The 22153-nt window shown below is 41.0% G+C and overlaps 1 protein-coding gene across 1 annotated transcript in view; it reads left to right on the top strand.

Annotated features, from left to right (window-relative positions):
• The window catches only part of ECE2 (endothelin converting enzyme 2), a 282303-nt gene that overhangs the window by 233891 nt on the left and 26259 nt on the right, over positions 1–22153 (top strand). The window lies entirely within an intron of this gene.

The raw sequence follows: 22153 nt of genomic DNA, 5'->3' as shown, positions 1-22153 counted from the left end.
TCAGAAATAAAGGAGTTAGCTAATTTAAGAGCTTTAATCCTGTCTAGAATATCGTCTAACGGGGTCTCCACCTGTAGAGCCTCCTCAAGAGACTCAAACCAAAAAGCCGCTGCAGCAGTAACTGGGGCAATGCATGCAAGAGGCTGGAGAATAAAACCTTGATGTATAAAAATTTTCTTAAGGAGACCCTCCAATTTTTTTTTTTTTTTTTTTTTTTTTTTTTTTTTTTTGGTTTTCAAAGCTTTATTGAAGGAGAAACAGAAAATACACAAAATACGTGCATCAAAAGTCATGAAATACAGAAATACTTGTACAGATGACTCCATGGAGTACATTGATTGCATAAAGATAAAGTAACAGTGAGTGGGCTAGGTATAACAAAGAGTCCATATAAAAGTCTGAAAGCCCGTTCATGTTCTTCTCGATGTACTATAGCAATATTATAACTATATAACAATTTTAATCAGAAAAGATATTGAACGTCGGTCATGGGGCAACTGGTAAGCCCATGCCCGAGAAGTAAGAAAGGGAAGAGAGAAATGTGGAAAAAGAAGGAGGGAGATAAGAGAAGGAAAAAAAAAAAAAAAAAAAAAAAAAAAAAACCCCAGGAGGTAGGGGGGGAAGGGGAGAGGGCTGGAGGGAAAGAAAGAGGGGGAGAGGGGTAATTGGGAAGGGGAAGAGAGGAGGGGTAAGGAGGTAAGGAAGTTATATCAAGCTCGTCTCTTAGAATGAGGGGGAGGTTCTATGTCAGACCATATTGTAGACAGCAGGTCTGTTGTGCCTTTTTTGTCCATAAGGGTTTAGGCCGTCTAATTGCGGTCCGGCCCACCCTGTTTCCACCTCTCCAGCATATATTCATATATTTCTATCCTGTCGTCTCTCATGAATCTAAATCTCTCTAGTAGGAGGTATCTGTCTACCTGGTCGGCCCAGTCACTCAGTGTAGGCACGTTCGTACTCTTCCAATTTTTGGGGATAAGGGATTTCGCGCTGTTGAGCATCAGGAGGAAAAGGTATTTCGTGGCCTTGTCTTTAAATTTGGGAAGGTCATGATACAAAAGGAGGCCGGGCGCTCTAGGCAATGAGGTCCCGACCACTTTCTCCATGGCAGCCATCACTAAGTGCCAGTACGGTCTTATAACGTCACAACCCCACCAAATATGTAGAAGGGTACCTGATTCCCCACATCCCCGCCAACATCTTCCATCTGTCTGTTTATAAATTTTTTGTAATCTGGCAGGGGTGAGATACCATCCTGACAAGTATTTGAAGTTAGACTCCAGTACTTTTGCTGAGACTGATGTCTTTACGTGCGCTCTGAATATTTTCCCCCAGTCTTTATCTGTCAGGGGTAGGTTAAGTTCTCTATTCCATTGTCGTGTATAAGTAGGCAGTGGGGTGTCAGTATGTGAAGAAAGCAAGCGGTAGGCAATGGAGATCATGTGTTTAGGTGTGTGCGGGAGTAGACACAGGGACTCGAAGGTGGTTGGGTTCCTAGTAATGTAGTGCGTTTTTTTATGTGTCGTCAGATAGTGTTGAAGTTGAGTGTGAAAGTACCAGGAAAGGGCAATGCCGGAGTTTTCCAGTTCAGCCCTAGTTCTAAGTTTTTGATCTGTGGTGAGCCGATGGAAAGAGACTTGTGACACCTGTGTTTTATCCGCCATTACTCTCTGTGAACAGGTGAAGGGTATATCTGGGTTGCTTAAGAAGGGTGTGAGAGGCGAAGGGCTTGTGGAGATGTGTGGGTGTTCTATTAGCAATCTATCCCAACATGTAAAAAACTCCCTGATGAAGGGGTAATTGGTGATAAGTTTCGGTCTGGACTTGGGTGAGATCCACCCCAGCAGACCAATGTTCTGCTTACCTAAGATTATTTTGCAAACCTGGACCCAAGTTTTATCCTGAAGATTATGACACCACTCCGCTTGGTGTTGCAATAGGATGGCGCTTTTGTATAAGGCCAGGTGAGGCACCCCCAGTCCTCCCCTTTCCTTTGACAAGTACAGGGTTTTTCGTGCAATTCTCGGTCTTCCCCCCCTCCATATAAATTCCTCCAATACATTTTGTAGTTTGTGTAAAAAGTGGGACGGTAAGGGGATTGGAAGGGTCTGGAGATAGTACAATATTCTGGGCAGAATATTCATTTTGATAATGCCTATTCTCCCAAGCCAGGAGATGGGTTTGTTTCTCCATGAGGAGAGGTCACCCGTAATCACGGTGAGCAAGTTTGTATAATTTGCCTCAAAGAGACCTTCTGCAGATGGGGTAAGGTTAATCCCTAGGTACTTTAGTTTGCGGGTCTGAATGCGTAAGGGGCATGAGGAGGATAGTTGGCTAAGTTCATCAGGGGGGAGGTTAATATTTAGGATTTCGGATTTAGTTTTGTTTAAATGGAAGTTTGAGTGTTTACCATATTCCTCAAATTCTCGTAATGCTTCGGGTAATGATCTGCAAGGGTCCGATAATGTTAGCAGGACATCGTCCGCATACATGGACAGTTTGTGTTCTTGATCCCCAATTTTAATTCCCCCGATCTTGGCATTGGTTCTAATTCTTTGGGCCAAAACCTCCATCACCAGCACAAACAGCAGTGGCGAAAGAGGACACCCCTGCCTGGTGCCATTTGTTATGCTAAATGGGTCAGAGAGGATATTGTTGACCCTGACCTGTGCTGAGGGGGCTGTATAAAGTGAAAAAACTCTATGAATAAAGGCTTGGCCAAACCCCATCTTCGACAGGACCGCCTTCAGAAACTTCCAGCTGATCCTGTCGAAGGCTTTCTCGGCGTCAGTTGAAACAAAGATCGCCGGAATCTCATTCTGTTGGGCATAATTTCCAAGTAAAGTGGCTTTGATGGTGTTGTCCCTTGCCTCGCGGCCCGGGACAAAACCCACTTGGTCAGGTGACACCAGGTTGGGTAGGAATTTATTTAACCTAGTTGAGAGGATTTTCGCGAATATCTTTACGTCTACGTTGAGGAGGGAGATGGGGCGGAAATTTTCTGATTTATTAGCTGGTTTGCCCGGCTTGGGGATAGTCGCTATGTGAGCTAAAAGCATGGAGGGGGGGAAGCCCTGAGAGGTGTCTATAGAATTGAATAAACGGGCCAAGTGGGGAGCGAGTACTATTTTGTAGGTTTTGTAATACTTGGCACTGAAGCCATCTGGGCCTGGGCTTTTGCCAGAAGGCAAGCCCTCAATGGTATGTAAGACTTCCTCAGGAGAAATGGGGGCATCCAAAACCTCTGCCTCTGTGTGTGACAAAGTGGGTAAAGTGACCGAGTTCAGATATAGACTCATATTGGGGGAAGGTTGTACATTATCGTCCCCTATAGAGAGGCCAGGAGAGCCCTCCAGGTTATAGAGACCTGAGTAATATGTCCTTAGAGTTTCAGCTATACCAGGACTACTAGTATGGGTATTGTTTGACTTGTCCACTAGGGAATGAATGTGTGATTTCAGGGTCTTCCTCTTAATGGCTCGTGCCAGCAATTTCCCCGGTTTGTCGCCAAACTCATAGTATTTTTGTTGTGTCTTCAATGCCATTTTTTGGTGTTCTATTGTGTGGATGTCTTGAATGTCTTTTCTGGCTTGTGTCAGTGCAGTGAGGGTAGTATTGTCTTTTGGGTCTTTTTTGTGTTTGATTTCTAATTCTCTTATGTTAGATAGAAGGGATGAGTATCTGACGCTTGTCTGTTTCGCCAAAATGGCTTTTTGTTTGATCAGTTCCCCTCTAAGAACGCATTTGTGTGCTTCCCATATTGTATGTTTAGGGATTTCAGGTGTATCATTCAAAGTGAAATAGTCAGTCAAAGTGTTTTCAATCTTATTTCTAATTAGCTGATTATTAAGCATGAAATCGTCAAATTTCCAAATAAAGGTCCGGTCCGGTACTGAGGGCCATTTCAGTCTGCAAAGAACCGGGGCATGGTCTGACCAGGTCATGGGCAGAATTTGAGTGTTTAACACTGATGCCAATGTAGACTGGTCAGTGAATATGTAATCTATTCTGGTATATACATCGTGGGGATGTGAAAAGAATGTATAGTCACGTCTTGTAGGGTGTAGGGTGCGCCATGTATCGTGAACTGCAAGTTCCTCCAGTCTGCTGTTGCACTGTTTAATAATACGCTGCGGAGCGGAGGCCACTCCCCTGGAAGTATCCAGTTGAGGGTCTAGTGGTAGGTTGAAGTCTCCTGCGAGGAGCAGAGCTCCTTTCAGTAGGTCCAGTATTTTGTTGGTAAGTGTTGTCATGAATTTGTGTTGGTTTTGGTTGGGGAAGTAGGCATTAGCCAGAGTGACTGGGCGGCCGTGCAAGGTGCCTACCACTATTAAATAGCGGCCTTCTGGATCTTTCTCTATCTGCTGTACAATAAAAGGCGTCGAGTGGCGGATAAGTATCCCCACTCCATTTCTCTTAGTGGTGCCAGATGCGAAAAAGGTCTGGGGAAATTTGGAATGTAGCCAATTCGGCTCTCTACCTCTTTTGAAGTGCGTCTCCTGTAAGAATAATATATCGCAATTTAGCCTAGTCGCATCTCTTAGGAGATGGGACCTCTTCTCTGGTATGTTAATTCCCTTGACGTTTAGGGACATGATAGAAAGATTATGAGCTGTTTGGGAAACCATTTTGTGCTTTAAGTGTTTGTAGGTGACGAGGGTTCAATGAGCGAGGGAAATGTGAGGAAGTGGTGAGGGGAGAGGGAAAAAAAAAAAAAAGGGGGGGAGGGGGAAGGAGGGTAAGAGGAAAGAGGGGAGGAAGATGAAGAAGGAGGGTAGAAAAAAGAAGAGGGGTGAAGATGAGTGTGAAGTGAGAGGATGGGTTAGTGTAGGGACAGGTTTTAGTAGTAGCAGAGAAACAGGAAAAAGAAAGACTTGTACAATTCCTCCAACCTATTGGAGAAGAGGATAGAAGGTTGAAGTAAAATAGGTGTGGGGTCAGTATCTCCACACCCGGTCAATGAGTAGATGTAACATGTAATATAAAAATCAACTTAGAAAATCGAAAAAACAAGTGCAAATGTAAAAATAGGTACAACATTGTTTGTAAATGGAAGGCCTGAAAAACAATAACATTTACAGTAATAAATACAACATTCTTCCTTTACAGAACCCTACATGATAAAAATAAAACTAGTGAGCTGGTTCCCTTTAAGGGGGATTTTATTGCCCAGGCCAAAGTCTTGAGTGTGTAGGGCCTCCTAGGAAGGGTCAGGGGTAAGTCCCCCTTACGTTGGTCCCTTCACTACTAGAATAAATGCCCATAGGGGTAAAGGGTAAACTAGATATGGCCCCATCTTGAGCAAATGGGGGATGGGAATAAGACCTATCGGTTCATTTGCCTAGAGCAGTGGGCAATTTATCGTATATAAAGTGAACTATAGCGTTTTATGAACACCAAACATTAAGTCATGCAGGTCAAATTGCTCAAGAATTGCGGGTAATATGGGGTAGTATTTAACCTAGCCGATGTTATTGGGCATGTATGAGATGTCTTATTGTAGGGACAGGAAACTGGGAGGGCTGTGCCCTCGGGTATCTATGTCTAACTAGAATTAAACTAAGAACTACCGACCTAAATGAGTGGTTGTGTGGGACTTCACGGTGGGCCCCTGGTAGTCACACAAACATGGTAGTCTCCACACATAATATACTTCATTAGGCAACAAAACATATTAAATCCCAACTTAGATAACTGTAAGGGGAAAAAGAACAATTAGTAGTCAGACAATAACAGTTAAACCCGGCCTTATCAGGGTACAGCGTCTCCAGACGCATAGTCAATGCTATGGGAGAGTTATGGCATTCTGTGCCCCTGAGATAAATGAGTGTAACGTTAGGGTCTCATAAGGCTGGGTTTTTCAAGTGTCCCTTGTGTGAGATGAGCCCTTAGAGCTTTGAGGTGGGAAGTCCTGGGGAAAAGTCCCGGAAGACTCCGGTTGCTGGATATCTATATCAAGTGTCTTGCAAAACTCAGGTAGGTCATTTGGGGACCTGTAAATGGCTTGCACGCCATTTTTGGAAGCCATCAAACATACCGGAAAGCCCCACTTGTATTGTATCCCATTAGCCTGGAGCTCAGAGGTGATAAATTTGAGATCCCTTCTTTTCTGTAGAGTGATTAGACTAAGGTCAGAAAAGATTTGTATAGGGATTCCTGCGTGAGTGAAATTTTTGGTGTTTCTTGCCTTTAGTGTGATTGATTCCTTGTCCTTGTAGCTAAGGAACTTAACAATTATGTCTCTAGGTGGGGCCTTGGGTGGGGGCCTAGGTCTGAGGGCCCTGTGAGCTCTCTCGATAGGTATGTTTGGCGATTCAGGTGTGCCTTTCAACGTGCGAAACAAGTCCTGCAGATAACCCTCTAAAGCTTTTGGGGAAACGGATTCAGGGGTCCCCCTAATCCTAATGTTGTTGCGACGCCCCCTGTTGTCTAAATCCTCAACTTTTGAAAGTAAAAACTGAATATGCTCCTCATGTTCATTAAGCAGTTGAGAGTTGGTAGTGACTGTTGTTTGAATGGTTTCATGTTTGGCCTCTAAGGCCTGTACTTGCTGGGTAACCTGGGTTATGTCCTTTTTTATGTCACCAAACAGAGACCTCATTTCTGAGAGCACTTTATTTATGTCCTCTTTAGAAGAGATGGTGTTGAGGTCATGTCTTGTGAGGTATACTTGCTGTTGTGAGGTCTCTGTGCTGGGTATTTCAACAGCCATGTGGGTGGGAGAGGGGGGTCTGGATTCTGAGGGTTCTAAGTTAGGTGGTGAGACTCTAAGAAAATTAGTGAGGCTTGAGGACCTGACTCCTTTTTCAGGTTTATTACTATTCTTCCTGCTGGCCATATTTCACAGCGAGCATCAGACCAGGCGACAACAGATGAGAGTGACAGGGAGAGCACAGTGAGACTCTGCAGCAGGCCTGTTAAGTGGTTAAGGCAGTTAAGTCTATATGGGCCCCACGTGGCTCTAGGTGATTTTAGCGGTCTGTGAGCGATGACTTAGGGCAGAGTGTAAGAAAAAAAAAGTCTCTATTATGCTAGCTGTCTCTTTCGATGTAAGGCTTTGTCCCTGATTGAGAATTTGGCATGCAGGTTGGATTGTGTAAGAAAGCTCCGTGTTATATGCATATGGGGCGTAAGGTGTGGAGCTGTTTTGTAAGGAAGGTCTCTTACCGGCTTCTGAGGGTGTTCATGCGATCTCCGGTAGTGATCTCTTAGCCTCTGAGGTAACCGCCATGTATCGCCTTCCTCCGTGGTGCGGTGTTCCCGCCAGCAGGCACAGCCGTTAAAGGCAGAGTTCAGTAAAAAGCAGCTTGCTCTATTCCCCGCCGAGTCACTTTGCGAGTATTTGCGGTCACGATATCCTCCGAGTGTGATCAGAGGAGCGGGTTTGTCTCAGCGGTCAGCACGCCTCCACTGTGTCGCGTCAGGGAGCCGCTGCAGGCCAGGCCTCAATTCGTCAGCTTCGGCACAAAGGTATAAGAAGTACAGCTCCGGAATGATTTCAGCCCTAAAGGAAGGTACAGGCTATTGTTGTAGGAAGATCAGTGAGGGAGATTATCAAAATTTAGGGTGTTGATACTAATTTATAGGTATTAACCGGGTGTGGAGCATCAGAGCCAATTTTTATGCTGCCATCACCCTGCGTGGCCAGGCTCCGACCCCCGACCCTCCAATTTTTTATCCATAGGATCTAGGAAAGCACAACTGTCCTCGACGGGGATAGTTGTACGCTTAGCTAGGGTAGAGACTGCTCCCTCCACCTTAGGAACCGTCTGCCACGAGTCCCATATGGCGGCATCTATGGGAAACATCTTTTTGAAAGCAGGAGGGGGAGAGAACGGCACACCTGGTCTATCCCATTCCTTAGTAATAATTTCTGAAAACCTCTTAGGGACTGGAAAAACATCGGTGTAAGCAGGCACTGCAAAGTATTTGCCCATTTTACACAATTTCTCTGGAACCGCAATGGGGTCACAGTCATCCAGAGTCGCTAAAACCTCCCTAAGCAATAAGCGGAGGTGTTCAAGCTTAAATTTAAACGCTGTGATTTCAGAATCAGACTGAAGTAACGCCTTCCCTGAGTCTGAAAAGTCAACCACAGATAGAAGCTCACCTGCCTCGGCTTCTGAGCATTGTGAGGTTATATCGGACACAGGCATTAAAGCGTCAGAAAGCTCTGTATTAGTTCTAGCCCCAGAGCTGTCTCGCTTTCCTTGTAGCCCTGGCAGTTTTGAGAATACCTCTGAGAGGGTAGCATTCATAACTGCCGCCATGTCCTGTAAGGTAAAAGAATTAGATGCGCTAGATGTACTTGGCGTCACTTGAGCGGGAGTAATAGGTTCTGACACATGGGGAGAGCTAGATGGCATAATCTCCCTCTTTTCAGTCAGAGAATCCCCTGGAGATAAATCTTTAAGCGCCATAATATGGTCTTTATAGTTTATAGAACTTTCAGTACATTTGGTACACATTCTAAGAGGGGGTTCCACCATGGCTTCCAAACATATTGAACAAGGAGTTTCCTCTATGTCAGACATGTTTAACAGACTAGTAATGAGACAAGCAAGCTTGGAAAACACTTTAATAAAGGTGAAACAGCAATTAAACAAAAACGTTACTGTGCCTTTAAGAGAAAAAAACTAGCACTTAAACTGCAAAACAGTGTAAAAATATAGTGAAGTCTTTGAAATTTTTACAGTGTGTGTATGGGACTAAAGCAACATTGCACCCACTTGCAAATGGATGATTAACCCCTTAGGCCCCAAACCGGATTGAAAAAACGTAAAAAAAACGTTAAAAGACAGTTGAACACCTTGCCACAGCTCTGCTGAGGCTCCTACCTGCCCTCAAATACGATTTTGTGCAGAAATAACCCTTTGTAATGGCCTCAGATGCCAGAGGACTGCTCTAGGGAAGCTGGATGTCTCAGTCTGAATTAAAACTGCGCATCTAGAGCGCTAAAATAGGCCCCTCCCACCATGTACTGGATGTCAGAGGGGCCTTAAGAAAATACTCCTGGGAGTATCTGACTAGCCATGTGGAAACTAGGCCCCAAATAAAGACTTATCTCCCTCAGAGAAAAAACGTCCTGTTTATGAAGTCATGTAAACGTTTTGTCACTAAGTAATATGAATATTAACATGAGTATTACCCTGTTTTGTAAGCATGATCCCAGTTGCTGTTAAATCACTGCATCAGGCTTACCTCAAATACACAAGGCTCTGTCAGCATTTTCTAGAACTTATTTATCTCTCTAGAAATAAAAATACTGAACATACCTCAAAGCAGGTAATCTGCAGACCGTTCCCCCAACTGAAGTTGTCCCATACTCTTCAGTTATGTGTGAGAACAGCAATGGACCTTAGTTACAAACCGCTAAGATCATAAAACCTCCAGGCAGAATTCTTCTTCAAATTTCTGCCTGAGAGCAAAACAGTACAACGCCGGTACCGTTTAAAAATAACAAACTTTTGATTGAAGGTAAAACTACACTAAGTCACCACATATCTCTTGATACTTCCTATCTTGTCGAGAGTTGCAAGAGAATGACTGGGGGTGGCAGTTAGGGGAGGAGCTATATAGACAGCTCTACTGTGGGTGTCCTCTTGAAACTTCCTGTTGGGAAGGAGAATATCCCACAAGTAATGGATGAACCCGTGGACTGGATACACCTTACAAGAGAAATAATATTTCTTTTATTGCTACAATGTGGATGAAATATTGATGTCTCTAAAAACAGAATTTATGCTTACCTGATAAATTACTTTCTCCAACGGTGTGTCCGGTCCACGGCGTCATCCTTACTTGTGGGAATATCTCTTCCCCAACAGGAAATGGCAAAGAGTCCCAGCAAAGCTGGCCATATAGTCCCTCCTAGGCTCCGCCCACCCCAGTCATTCGACCGACGGACAGGAGGAAAAAATAGGAGAAACCATAGGGTGTCGTGGTGACTGAAGTTAGAGAAAATAATTCATCGGACCTGATTAAAAATCCAGGGCGGGCCGTGGACCGGACACACCGTTGGAGAAAGTAATTTATCAGGTAAGCATAAATTCTGTTTTCTCCAACATTGGTGTGTCCAGTCCACGGCGTCATCCTTACTTGTGGGAACCAATACCAAAGCTTTAGGACACGGCTGAAGGGAGGGAGCAAATCAGGTTACCTAAACTGAAGGCACCACGGCTTGCAAAACCTTTCTCCCAAAAATAGCCTCCGAAGAAGCAAAAGTATCAAATTTGTAAAATTTGGCAAAAGTGTGCAGTGAAGACCAAGTCGCTGCCTTACATATCTGATCAACAGAAGCCTCGTTCTTGAAGACCCATGTGGAAGCTACAGCCCTAGTGGAGTGAGCTGTGATTCTTTCAGGAGGCTGCCGTCCGGGAGTCTCATAAGCCAATCGGATGATGCTTTTAAGCCAAAAGAAAAGAGAGGTAGAAGTTGCTTTTTGACCTCTCCTTTTACCAGAATAGACGACAAACAGAGAAGAAGTTTGTCTGAACTCTTTTGTAGCTTCTAAGTAGAATTTTAGAGCACGGACTACATCTAAATTGTGTAGCAAACGTTCCTTCTTTGAAACTGGATTCGGACACAAAGAAGGTACAACTATCTCCTGATTAATATTTTTGTTGGAAACAACCTTTGGCAGAAAACCAGGCTTAGTACGCAAAACAACCTTATCTGAATGGAACACCAGATAGGGTGGAGTACACTGTAGAGCAGATAACTCAGAAACTCTTCTAGCAGAAGAAATAGCAACCAAAAACAAAACTTTCCAAGATAACAACTTAATATCTATGGAATGTAAAGGTTCAAACGGAACCCCTTGAAGAACTGAAAGAACTAGATTTAAACTCCAGGGAGGAGTCAAAGGTCTGTAAACAGGCTTGATCCTAACCAAAGCCTTAACAAATGCTTGAACATCTGGCACAACTGCCAGTCGTTTGTGTAGTAGGACAGATAAAGCAGAAATCTGTCCCTTTAGAGAACTCGCAGATAATCCCTTATCCAAACCTTCTTGTAGAAAAGAAAGAATCCTAGGAATCTTTATCTTATTCCATGGGAATCCTTTGGATTCACACCAGCAGATATATATTTTCCATATTTTATGGTAAATCTTTCTAGTTACCGGTTTTCTGGCTTGAACCAGAGTATCTATCACGGAAACTGAAAACCCACGCTTTGATAGAATCAAGCGTTCAATCTCCAAGCCGTCAGCTGGAGGGAGACCAGATTTGGATGTTCGAATGGACCCTGAACAAGAAGGTCCTGTCTCAAAGGTAGCTTCCATGGTGGAACCGATGACATATTCACCAGGTCTGCATACCAAGTCCTGCGTGGCCACGCAGGAGCTATCAAGATCACCGAGGCCCTCTCCTGTTTGATCCTGGCTATCAGCCTGGGAATGAGAGGAAACGGTGGAAACACATAAGCTAGGTTGAAGGTCCAAGGCGCTACTAGTGCATCCGCTAGAGTCGCCTTGGGATCCCAGGATCTGGACCCGTAGCAAGGAACCTTGAAGTTCTGACGAGACGCCATCAGATCCATATCTGGAATGCCCCATAGTTGCGTCAACTGGGCAAAGATCTCCGGGTGGAGTTCCCACTCCCCCGGAAGGAATGTCTGACGACTCAAATAATCCGCTTCCCAGTTTTCCACACCTGGAATGTGGTTCGCAGATAGGTGGCAGGAGTGATTCTCCGCCCATTGTATTATTTTGGTCACTTCTTTCATCGCCAGGGAACTCCTTGTTCCCCCCTGATGATTGAGATACGCAACAGTCATCATGTTGTCTGATTGGAATCTTATGAATCTGGCCTTTGCTAGCTGAGGCCAAGCCCTGAGAGCATTGAATATCGCTCTTAGTTCCAGAATGTTTATCGGGAGAAGAGACTCTTCCTGAGACCACAGTCCCTGAGCCTTCAGGGATTCCCAGACCGCGCCCCAGCCCACTAGGCTGGCGTCGGTCGTGACGATGACCCACTCTGGACTGCGGAAGCTCATTCCCTGGGATAGGTGATCCTGGGTTAGCCACCAACGGAGTGAGTCTCTGATCTTCTGATCTACTTAAATCACTGGAGACAAGTCTGTATAGTCCCCATTCCACTGTTTCAGCATGCACAGTTGTAATGGTCTTAGATGAATTCGCGCAAAAGGAACTATGTCCATTGCTGCAACCATCAATCCTACTACTTCCATGCACTGAGCTACGGAAGGACGAGGAATAGAATGAAGAACTTGACAAGCGTTTAGAAGTTTTGACTTTCTGACTTCTGTCAAGAAAATCCTCATTTCTAAGGAATCTATTATTGTTCCCAAGAAGGGAACTCTTGTCGACGGAGACAGGGAACTTTTTTCTATGTTCACCTTCCATCCGTGAGATCTGAGAAAGGCCAGAACGATGTCTGAGTGAGCCTTTGCCTTTGAAAGAGATGACGCTTGTATTAGAATGTCGTCCAAGTACGGTACTACTGCAATGCCCCTTGGTCTTAGAACCGCTAGAAGGGATCCGAGTACCTTTGTGAAAATCCTTGGAGCAGTGGCTAACCCGAATGGGAGGGCCACAAACTGGTAATGTTTGTCCAGAAAGGCGAACCTTAGGAACTGATGATGTTCTTTGTGGATAGGGATATGTAGATACGCATCCTTTAGATCCACTGTAGTCATAAATTGACCTTCCTGAATTGTGGGTAGAATCGTTCGAATGGTTTCCAATTTGAACGATGGTACTCTGAGAAATTTGTTTAGGATCTTTAAATCCAGGATTGGTCTGAAAGTTCCCTCTTTTTTGGGAACTACAAACAGATTTGAGTAAAATCCCATTCCTTGTTCCGCCGTTGGAACTGGGTGTATCACTCCCATCTTTAACAGGTCTTCTACACAATGTAAGAATGCCTGTCTCTTTATTTGGTTTGAGGATAAGTGAGACATGTGGAACCTTCCCCTTGGGGGTAGTTCCTTGAATTCCAGAAGATAACCCTGAGAAACTATTTCTAGCATCCAGGGATCCTGAACATCTCTTGCCCAAGCCTGAGCAAAGAGAGAGAGTCTGCCCCCCACTAGATCCGGTCCCGGATCGGGGGCTACTCCTTCATGCTGTTTTGTTAGCAGCGGCAGGCTTCTTGGCCTGCTTACCTGTAAGGGATCCTGTATCTTTAACTGCCTACAAATCTTATTGGTTACTCCCCCTTTAAATTGCCTAAGCAACTAAGCAGCATTGCTTAGTTATTCTAATTGTTCCCACTGTGAACACCTGAGAACCAAGCCACACTTCCTAACACATGAGAAGGATCTCATCTCTACCACGGACATTTCACTATTTACAGCTGGATAATTTAAACCGGACTCAACTAAATTTTGACACTCATTCCAACACTACAAAGTGTAGTTCAAATACCTGGCATTTACTGCTCATTTTCAAAGGTAAAACATCTACAAGTTGTTAAAAGCTGTTTACCTTCTAATCCTTTCGTTTTCAGTCTGGACTACATTTCCCAGAAGCCTCTACCACATGATTGCAGTTACTTCCGGTTTGACGATCTGCAGCAGCTCAAGCTGATCTCTCTCACTTACAGACAGGAATGGATTCCTAACTCCCAGTTCACTGAATTAAGGTACTTGAACTGTAAGAGCTTCATTAACTTTACACTACAAAACCCCATCAAGATTAATCAGTTATCCTGTACAAATTCTAATATATATAACAGGGAATAGTTAATCTGAACTAGTTATTTAACCTTGATTCTTTTCTCTATTATAACATACTTGTATTAACTCTTGATTGTCCAGCTTCTCTATAACCAGATAAGTTCTATTGGGTTATTTAATTCAAAATCATTCTATATTATACTCACCACTAAATCTGTGATTACTTTATTATATTGAGTAATTGAATTCTGTGGTGGAACAAAACTATTTTTCTTTATATACTGTTGTGGTTTCCTTAAAGAGATATTGCATAATACTCCTGTTTATTTACAAAGCTGACTACTTAATAAAGTTCCTCCTTTAATATCTGTAAATTGAGTTCCTTAAAGGTCCAGCCTTACATAATAACTAAGCCTTTAAAAAAAATGGAACCAACAGATATACCCCAAATTGTGTATAATCTTTCACAGAAAGTGGATCAGTTAACACAAGCTGTCCACGACGTTCAGATTGAAAATCAATCCCTAAGATCTATAATAAGGGATTCTATATCACTCAGATCGCCATCACATGACACCAGCCCTGAGCCACAAGTTATGTTACCAGAACCATTCACAGGTAACCGAAAACTTTATCGGCAATTTAAAAACTCCTGCAATCTTCTCTTCCAATTAAAACCTAGAACCTACCCAACAGAGAGGGTAAAAGTTTTAAGTGTTATATCCTTTCTAAAAGGTGAACCCCGTTCATGGGCAGATAATTTATGCGAATCTGAGGATCCCCTCCTGGGGTCACTTGATGAATTTTTTGAAGCCCTTGATGATTTGTATCAAGACAAGGACGTACAACTCACAGCTGAATCCTCAATGAGAAGTTTGAAGCAAGGCAAAAGGCCTGTTGAGGATTACGTGGCTGATTTCAAGTTGTACGCATCCGATTCTCAATGGAGCCAAGTAGCTCTCCGAAACCAATTCAGACTTGGATTGGCTGACAGTTTAAAGGATGAGCTTGCCAGAGTAGAACTACCGAAAACCCTGGATGCCTTAATGAGAACAGCCACCCTACTAGACCGCAGATTGCGTGAAAGGCGTGCCGAACGGTACAGTACCGATTCCCGTCCTAAGCTTTATTCTACCCATGAGGCCACTCCATCCATAAAACCTACTGAACAACCTATGGAGATTGGAATAGCTCGCGGTCCATTAACACCAGAGGAAAGACTCCGTAGACGAGTAAAATCCTTATGTATGTATTGTGCAAATCCTTTGCACACTGTACAGGACTGCCCTATACTTCTAAAGAACAAAAGAAGTAAGTTTGGTTTTTCTTGTACATCAATGCCTATAACAAACAATCCCACTTTTCTCATTTTACCTCTTTTCCTACAGTGGGACCAAAAGCAACTGACGGTTGATGGAATAATAGACTCCGGAGCCTACGGCAATTTTGTTGCAAACCAATTTGTGTCCGTGTGATTGATGGTTCACCCATAACAACTGGTCCCATAACTCATCACACCATACCAATACGCATGTCAGTTCTAGGTCATACTGAATTGTTATCTTTTGATGTCTTACCTTCACCAAACTACAAAATTGTTCTGGGCATTAATTGGTTACAGTTACATAACCCACATATTCAATGGTTACCCTTTAAAATTGATTTTAACTCACAGTACTGTTCAGAATACTGTTCTAACAATAAATTGGTTTTACATTCAGATCCATTAGAGACAAAATTAACATTGGAAACCTTACCCCCTGAATATTCTGACTTTCTAGATGTTTTTAGCAAAACTGAAGCCGAGAATCTTCCTCCCCACAGACCGTATGACTGTCCAATTGATCTACAACCTGGGGCAGCAATTCCTTTTGGTCACTTGTACCCACTAAGCCAGCCTGAACTCGAACATCTTAAGTCATATCTAGAAGAGAACCTTAGAAAAGGATTCATCAGACCATCAACCTCCCCTGCAGGAGCCGGCATATTTTTCGTCCGAAATAAAGATTCCACTATCAGACCCATCATAGATTACAGACAACTTAATAAGGTTACAATTAAAAACCGTTATCCTCTACCGCTGATACCGGAGCTCATCGAGAGGTTATCCGAAGCCAAAATTTACACCAAATTGGACTTACGTGGTGCGTATAACCTCATCAGAATCAAAGAGGGTCATGAGTGGCTCACTGCATTTAGAACCAGGTACGGGTTATACGAGTACCTGGTTATGCCTTTTGGATTGTGCAATGCACCTGCCACATTTCAGCACTTTATAAATGAAGTATTCCACGACTTACTAGACACTACCGTTGTTATTTATCTTGATGACATTTTAATTTATTCCCAGTCTTATGATGATCACATCAGACATGTAAAAGAGGTTCTCCTGAGGTTGCGCAAGCATAAACTCTACGCCAAACCAGAAAAATGTCTATTTCACACTGACAGAGTAACTTTCCTTGGTTACGAGATATCACCTACCGGTATTGAAATGCAAAAAGAAAAAGTGGAAGCAGTTTCCACATGGGAGACACCAAAAACCAGAAAAGACCTTCAAAGATTCCTTGGTTTTTCGAATTATTACAGAAAATTCATAAAACACTTCTCCAGGATTGCAAGACCATTAACAAGATTAACCAGTGTTTCAATTCCTTTCCATTGGACAACAGAGGCAGAAACCGCTTTTTGTAAGCTAAAAACTCTCTTCACTACCGCTCCTATATTGAAATATCCAAACCCTTCCCACTGCTACATATTAGAGGTCGATTCCTCAGATTTTGCGATTGGAGCTGTTTTGTCTCAACAAGAAAATCCTAACAGTCCCATTCATCCTATCTCATTTTATTCAAAAGTAATGTCACCAGCTGAAAGAAACTATCCAATCGGAGAGAAAGAACTTTTATCGATCAAACAATCATTAGAATACTGGAGACATCTTTTAGAAGGCACAACTTATCCAATTAAAATTTACACTGATCATAAGAATTTACAATTCCTACAAAACAACAAAACACTATCCTCTAGACAAGTCCGTTGGAGCCTTTATTTTTCTCGTTTTTCCTTTAATATTATCTACAGACCCGCTAACAAAAATGGGAAGGCTGATGCTCTCTCCAGATTGCCCGAAAAACCTGACAGACTTGATATACCATCAGATATCATACCCAAAGACCGATTCATTGGCCTCACCAATACATTACTTTCTGAGATAAAAAAACATACCAGAGAAGACACAACTCAAGTTCATCCTGATCTCAAGATGAGTTCAGGAATTTATTATCATGAAGGAAAAATGTACATACCTACTACACTGAGATCAACACTTCTACAGATGTACCACGATTCACCCCTTTCAGGACACCCTGGTACCCAACGTACCTTAGAACTACTCAAAAGGACTTTTTGGTGGCCGAAGATGAGAGATACTGTACATCAATATATCCAAACTTGTATGACATGTTGCGTTTCCAAACCCGAAAGAAAACCCCCATACGGTCTACTCATGTCCTTACCAATACCCACAAAACCGTGGCAACACTTATCGATGGATTTCATCGTAGATTTACCTCCATCTAAGAATCAGACCACTATATTCGTTATTGTGGACATTTTCACAAAGATGGCTCATTTTCTACCGTTTCACAAGCTTCCTACCTCATCTGAAACAGCCAAATTATTCCTTAATAACATAGTTAAACTTCATGGTATTCCATCCATCCTCACAACAGACCGAGGAACCCAATTTACCTCTCAATTTTGGTCAAAATTGTGTGAACTTACTCAGATTGACCATAGATTCACCACCTCATTCCACCCACAAACTAATGGCCAGGCAGAGCGAGTTAACCAGTGGTTAGAGCAATACATACGCTGTTTCTGTTCCTATCATCAAAACGACTGGTTAGACTTCTTATCTATGGCAGAATTCGCATATAACAATTCTGTCAATGCTTCTACAAAGGTCTCTCCATTCTATGCCAATTATGGGTATCATCCGAATTTCCTATTGGATTCTACTGATGATCTCAATTTTCCCCTCGTTGATGATCTACACAATTCTCTAATTGACAACTTTAACTTCCTCCATGAGAACATCAAACAAGCACAATCTGTACAAAAGAAACATTATGATCTACGTAGGAGGGAACCTCCACTTTACTCCATTGGAGATAAAGTTTGGCTGTCAACAAAGAACTTGAAGCTACAAATTCCAAGCAAAAAATTGGCAAGTCTCTTCCTTGGACCTTTCCATATCAGTAAGGTTGTAAATCAGAATGCTGTCACTCTTGACCTCCCGGCTAGCCTTCGATTCCACCCTACGTTTCACGTCTCTCTTTTAAAGCCTTATACGGCACAAAGAGTTAAAGATGTTCTCCTTCCACCTCCCTCAATTCTACCTGATCCCAATGAGTTTGAGGTTCAAAGCATTCTAGATTCACGATTACGTCATGGGTCCTTACAGTACCTGGTTCGCTGGAAGAATTTTTCATCGGATGATGACTCTTGGGAACCGGCTGCTAATATCAATGCCCCCCGGCTGATTTCTGTCTTCCATCGCCGGCACCCGGATAGACCTCGTCCTGTAGCTGTGGAACAGCTCCCTTGAAGGGGGGGTACTGTAAGGGATCCTGTATCTTTAACTGCCTACAAATCTTATTGGTTACTCCCCCTTTAAATTGCCTAAGCAACTAAGCAGCATTGCTTAGTTATTCTAATTGTTCCCACTGTGAACACCTGAGAACCAAGCCACACTTCCTAACACATGAGAAGGATCTCATCTCTACCACGGACATTTCACTATTTACAGCTGGATAATTTAAACCGGACTCAACTAAATTTTGACACTCATTCCAACACTACAAAGTGTAGTTCAAATACCTGGCATTTACTGCTCATTTTCAAAGGTAAAACATCTACAAGTTGTTAAAAGCTGTTTACCTTCTAATCCTTTCGTTTTCAGTCTGGACTACATTTCCCAGAAGCCTCTACCACATGATTGCAGTTACTTCCGGTTTGACGATCTGCAGCAGCTCAAGCTGATCTCTCTCACTTATAGACAGGAATGGATTCCTAACTCCCAGTTCACTGAATTAAGGTACTTGAACTGTAAGAGCTTCATTAACTTTACACTACAAAACCCCATCAAGATTAATCAGTTATCCTGTACAAATTCTAATATATATAACAGGGAATAGTTAATCTGAACTAGTTATTTAACCTTGATTCTTTTCTCTATTATAACATACTTGTATTAACTCTTGATTGTCCAGCTTCTCTATAACCAGATAAGTTCTATTGGGTTATTTAATTCAAAATCATTCTATATTATACTCACCACTAAATCTGTGATTACTTTATTATATTGAGTAATTGAATTCTGTGGTGGAACAAAACTATTTTTCTTTATATACTGTTGTGGTTTCCTTAAAGAGATATTGCATAATACTCCTGTTAATTTACAAAGCTGACTACTTAATAAAGTTCCTCCTTTAATATCTGTAAATTGAGTTCCTTAAAGGTCCAGCCTTACATTACCCTTGTTCCAGCCTTGCATCGGTTTCCAGGCTGGTTTGGTCTGTGAAGTATTACCCTCTTGAAAGTTTGGGTTTATATTTAAAGATACTACACTCGGATTACCCTTAAGCTTAACCCTGTGTTTTGTGATTAGACCTCCTGACTAACCAAAAGAAAGTTCATGGAAAAAATGCGTTTAGGGTTAGCGCTAAATTAAAGCTTAAAAAGGTGTAGAGATAAGTATTCTGTAAGATTTATATTATTCTTATATAATGATATTCATATCAACAATGTGTTTCATATAAAAAAAAATTTTAATAAAAATTAAAAATACAAATAAAGATGGATGCCGGCATCAATTCTAAATGGAAAATTATATACAATGTATCTAAGAATGAAACGTTATGTTTTAAAACAATGTCAATATAGCAAGATAAATAAAAGCAAAATAAAAGCAATTTGAACAGGTTTTGAGTAGTATACTTTAAAGAAAAATAGCGATTGTCACCGTGCATATAGGTGTTAGATATTTACATTGATATTACCTTATATGCAGAGATTTGTGTGTATTCGCTATTTCAATGGACCGGGACTCTCAGTGTTTAGTCCTGTATTGATTATGTTTTTTTGAAACAGTTTCTATTTCTCGGTAGTTCTCTCAAAAGAAAGGCAGGTCAAAGTTCCAATTATATTTTTCCTTGCCGTATGGTGTCCGTGTCCTGATATTTTCCTTAGTATCAACTCTGTAGTTTGAGATGGCTTTGTATGCGTATCATATACGCCGTATTGGATGTCTGTGTGACAGTGAAATCTCTGTTTTGTTGTGGGGAGTTTTCTCCCTGTGGTCAATTTCCTCCAAGTGGTTCCGGAGTAAAGTTGAAGAGAAATAGCTTGTTTGTTGAGTCTCCGCTGTCTTATTTCACAGCGGTTAAATTATAAGAAGGATAGTGATCAGATCATGGGTTAGGAATTATACTTATAGAACTCCACAAGCTTTTGTTTAGTTCAAAGTACCCAACCTACTGCACTATATCAAACTTAAATGAAAGTATCAAAGAGTAGCAATCTTTACAGTGAGCAAAGTTCTACGCGTTTCAGCCCTTGGGCCTTTATCAAGATGCTCACCTGGGGAATTCACCTGGTTTAAAAATGTTCAGCTTTGTTCTGATTGGTGGTTATTTGATTGGTGCATATTAAATTGTTGCATCGTATAAACTTTTAAAGTTTTTTCAGGGTACATTTCAGATAACTTATTAAGTCATAATACTTAGTCCCATGTAAAAGAAACACATATGATTCACATTATGATAATTATTTACAGCTTTATCCTTATATCAGTTATCCCTATATTAGTTGGCGCTATTGTGGATATTTAACCCTTCATCTCTGTAGTCGACCTGAGGTTTTGTCTTCTGGGATTCTACAAATATTATTAGAATTCTAAATATGTGTGTATATATGATGAGCCTAAAGAGATAAATATATATAAAAAGAGTAATGTAAAATGTGTGTATATTATAATATAAAATAATGAAAGTTACAAGAAATATAAGACAAGTTAAAATTTGTGTTAAGAATCAAGAAGTTATACATACATACATCTGATTATAGTGACGTGTATATAATAATCCATTTGATTATATTAGCGATCAGGAGAGTATTAAATAATGTGTCAGGATGCTAATATAGCCATCCTTTTTAAAAAATGTTGTTCTGAATACATAAATTTTACAAGTATATGAAAAAATCTTTCCTATAAATATAAATTAGAAATTCATCAAAAATTAATTGCAAAATATGTATCAAAAAATAGATAAATATAAATAAAATTAATATAAAAAATATATAAAAAATATATAAAATTATATACTCCTCATTTTATATATGTATAATATTTGCCCATGTATAATCTCTAGGTTTATTATAGTGACAAATCGCGGAGGGGTTATTATATGATGGTGGGGTTTGGACTTTACTGTCTATTTAGAAAAGACCATTCAAATCCAACTCTGAGTTTAATCCAGAGGGGTGGAGTGTTTTAAAATTAAAGATGTATTCAGCTTCTTTTTTACATAGTAATGTCGTGATGTTGCCTCCTCTAATTCCTAGATTAAGTTTTTTAACCCCCCAATATTTAAAATCTTTAAGATTCCCTGAATGAATTTGTTTAAAGTGAGAATAGAGTTTAGTTTCTTCTGATCCGTGTTCGATTTTTAGGATATGTTCCCTTATTCGATCACGTAATGTTCTACTTGTCTGTCCAAAATATAATAAATTGCAAGAACATTTTATGCAATATACTATATTGTTATCTGCACATCTTAAAGTTTGTGTAATTTTAACACTGTGTTTGTTATTTGAAGAATTAATTTCTTTGATTTTTGTACTGTATGTACATGCTTTGCATGTGTTGCACGGGAAATAGCCTCTTAATACATTACCTTTAAGGTCTCTATCTTTTATTATTTTTCTTTCCTTAAATTCACTAGGTGACAGTAAACTTTTAAGATTTTTTGCTTTTTTAAAAATTATATCTGGCTGGCCTTTCACTTTTTCACCTAATATTCTATCTTCTTTTATTAAGTGCCAGTGTTTTTGAAGGATTCTTTTAATTTCCATATGTTGGGTACTATATTCTGTTATGAATGGAATGAATAAGTTGTCTGTATTAAAGTCCTGGTTTTTCTTTTTCTTTTTTGATTTTAGTAATGTATCTAATTGTTTTACTTTTAATTTAGTTTTCTCTATTGTTTTTGCATTATATCCTTTTTCTATAAACTTTTTAGTTAATATTTGTGATTGGGTATCATAATTATCTATATCTGAACAGTTTTTTTTGATTCTCATGAACTGACCTTTAGGGATGTTTAATTTCCATGAATTTAGATGACAACTTTCATGGTGTATATAATTGTTGGCATCTGTGCTTTTAAAATATGTTTGAGTGTGAATCTTATTAGATATAATGTTCAATTCAATATCTAAAAAATTAATT

The sequence above is a fragment of the Bombina bombina genome, chromosome 4 (genome assembly GCF_027579735.1).
Source record: "Bombina bombina isolate aBomBom1 chromosome 4, aBomBom1.pri, whole genome shotgun sequence".
Taxonomy (NCBI): domain Eukaryota; kingdom Metazoa; phylum Chordata; class Amphibia; order Anura; family Bombinatoridae; genus Bombina; species Bombina bombina.
This window is presented reverse-complemented; position numbering and strand designations above follow the sequence as displayed.